Source organism: Triticum aestivum, chromosome 6B (genome assembly GCF_018294505.1).
Source record: "Triticum aestivum cultivar Chinese Spring chromosome 6B, IWGSC CS RefSeq v2.1, whole genome shotgun sequence".
Classification (NCBI taxonomy): domain Eukaryota; kingdom Viridiplantae; phylum Streptophyta; class Magnoliopsida; order Poales; family Poaceae; genus Triticum; species Triticum aestivum.
The window spans coordinates 47,060,196-47,063,431 of record NC_057810.1 but is presented as its reverse complement, the minus strand read 5'-3'; positions in this window follow the sequence as shown (position 1 = coordinate 47,063,431).

The following is a 3,236-nucleotide window of genomic DNA, read 5'->3' as shown; positions in this document are numbered from 1 at the left end:
CTGATTGGGCTGCGTGCTAGCTTCTCCATGCTACCATGCTATACTAACTGGCAGTGGGCCAACGGCGTAGGCTGGCTGCCAGTGCAATAGTTTGACGAGGTCCTCCCGCCTGGGGCTGGCTACCACGCATGCGTGCTCCGGCGCTCGGTCACCTTGGAGTCGGGCTTGCCTTCTCTAAGTAACCTCCATTCATGCCAATGGAAGATCTTGCGGGTTGGTTGGAGTGGCGCTCTCATGTTATGGCGTCGGGGTTGGATCAAGGGGTCTCTTGGAGGGTTGTTGTGCCGTCGGGCATATCAGTGCCGATGACCACGGGCAGCGGCTCCTTGTGGCGGAATCTTGGGGACATGGATGCCAGGGCAGCGGCTCCTTGTGGTGTTCTGCATGGTTGGCTCTCTGGCGGGCATCATGGCGACGGCGGTGGCTATATTCCTTGGTCGTGTGGGTGGCAAGGGTGTACCGGTGGGTTGCTAGGGCTCCTTCGTACGTGCTGGCAAGGGGCATAGCCATCGGCGGCTCGCCTACGATGTAGACCATGAAGCTTTCCAGGGGCCCCGAGCCCGACTGCTCATCGCCCGCAGCCACTCCATGAGAGCTGCAAGGATGGGGCGACAGCCTCACCGCAGGTGCCGCATCAGATGGCATGGTGCAGAGGACAGAAGCAGCAGCGTTCCCCATAGGTGCCGCAGTAGATGGAGCAACGCAGAGGACTGAAGTAGCAGCGTCCGGGGAGGGTGGCAGCACTGCCGACCTGGGCAGTGGGCTAGCCATGGGGGTGCGCGGGGACGAAGCCGCAGCAGGGGGCGGCGAGCCCGACTGGGATGGCTCGGGCACTCGGGCGTCACAACCAACATGGGAGGTGCAGAGATGCGCGTCGGGTCCGCGGCGAGTAGTGTGTGCGTGCGTGCGTGTGGTGCACGGGGTGGCCGTGCAAGTGTACACCGTAGGCGTGCGTGTGTGTGTGGGTCTGTTGGTGAGCCGTGCGGGCTGATCTGGCGCGATCCAGCGAGGCTCACCGCGAGAAGCGCGTGTTCGGGCGCGGCGCGGGCGCGGTCAGAGCGCGGAGAGCGCAGGCACGATCGGGGTGCGAGTGGAGGCGTGGGTGCGTGCCCGGTGCGCTGGCTCGGGGTATAAAGCCGCACGGTGCCGTTGTAACAGAGTGACACTATCGAGTTCGTGCTCGAGGAAGAAAAAGGGGCGTTCGTGTGCCGGAAAAACTCCTGTGTCCACCATTATCTGAACTTTTCTGAACTTCTCCTTCTTCTCTAGTGAGCAGAGCCACGGCGAGGGATAGTGAGCCGAGCGAGAGGGAGAGAAGGGCAGCGGCCAGGGAAGCGCGGCAACAACGATTGGCATCAGAGCCACGTTCTGGTCAGGGCGCGCCGGCGATGTCGATCGTCCCGTACGCCGGCGGAACGGGCGGATCGTTGACGCAGGCGGTGCCGCAGCTCACCGGCGAGAACTACACGGCGTGGGCGATCAAGATGGAGGCGAACCTCGATGCGGCCGGGCTGTGGGAGGCGGTGGTCGTGCCGGAGGACGCGGCGGCGGCCGTGATCGCCAAGAAGGACAAGCCGGCGAGGGCAAACCTGCTCGGCGCGCTCGCGGAGAACCTGCTGCTGCAGGTGGCGGCGAAGAAGACCGCCGCGGATGTGTGGGCTGCTCTGAAGGCATGGTTCGTTGGCGCGGACCGCGTGCGGGCGGCGCGGCTGGGCACAGCGGGGAGTTCGAGCTCCTGCGCATGGCGGACGCCGAGAGCCTGGATGACTTCGCCGGCAGGCTCGATGGGATGGCGGCGCGCTACGCGGCGTTGGGCTCGACCTTGGAGGACGCCGCCCTCGTCAAGAAGCTGCTCGACTCGGTGCCGAACCGCCTGTACCCAGCAGTGGGCGGGATCGAGTAGTTCTGTGACGTCGACGACATGACGTTCGAGGACGCGCTGGGACGGCTGAAGGCCTTCGGCGAGAGGCTGCGACGGCGCGGGCAGGACGGAGGCAACCAAGGCGGCGGTGAGCAGCTGCTGTACACCGCGGCACAGTGGCGTGCGCGCGAGCGACGTCGGGGCGGTGCACACGGAGAGGACGACGACGATGGCGCGGCGAGCACGGCATCAGGCAGCGTGGTCAATCGCCGCGGGAAGTGCTACAAGTGTGGTGTCAGGGGGCACTTCAAAAGGGAGTGTCCCCTGATGCGGAAGGAGCCGGTCGCCGGGCGTGCGCTGTTGGTGGACGACGGCGTCGAAGACACCGGGCTGCTCTGAGCCGCGGCTTAGGGTGCGAGTGTTGGGCTAATAAGCCGCGGCGATGCACCGGACACGACCAGCGCGTGTATGGGCGCGAGCTGGTCGGGTCGGGCACGTCGGGTCCACGACGAGTAGTGTGTGCGTGCGTGCATGTGGTGCACGGGGTGGCCGTGCAAGTGTACACCGTAGGGCGTGCGTGTGTGTGTTGGTCTGTTGGCGAGCCGTGCGGCCTGATCGGGCGCGATCCAGTGAGGCTCACCGCGAGAAGCGCGCGTTCAGGTGCGGCGCGGGCGCGGTCAGAGCGCGGAGAGCGCAGGCACGATCAGGGTGCGAGTGGAGGCGTGGGTGCGTGCCCGGTGCGCTGGCTCGGGGTATAAAGCCGCACGGTGCCGTTGTAACAGAGTGACACTATCGAGTTCGTGCTCGAGGAAGAAAAGGGGGCGTTCGTGTGCCAGAAAAACTCCAGTGTCCACCATTGTCTGAACTTTTCTGAACTTCACCTTCTTCTCTAGTGAGCAGAGCCACGGCGAGGGATAGTGAGCCGAGCGAGAGGGAGAGAAGGGCAGAGGCAAGGGAGGCGCGGCAACAACCATTGGCATCAGAGCCAAGTTCTGGTCAGGGCGCGCCGGCGATGTCGATCGTCCCGTACGCCGGCGGAACGGGCGGATCGTTGCCGCAGGCGGTGCCGCAGCTCACCGGCGAGAACTACACGGCGTGGGCGATCAAGATGGAGGCGAACCTCAATGCGGCCGGGCTGTGGGAGGCGGTGGTCGTGCCGGAGGACGCGGCGGCGGCCGTGATCGCCAAGAAGGACAAGCCGGCGAGGGCAAACCTGCTCGGCGCGCTCGCGGAGAACCTGCTGCTGCAGGTGGCGGCGAAGAAGACCGCCGCGGATGTGTGGACTGCTCTGAAGGCATGGTTCGTCGGCGCGGACCGCGTGCGGGCGGCGCGGCTGGGCACAACGGGGAGTTCGAGCTCCTGCGCATGGCGGACG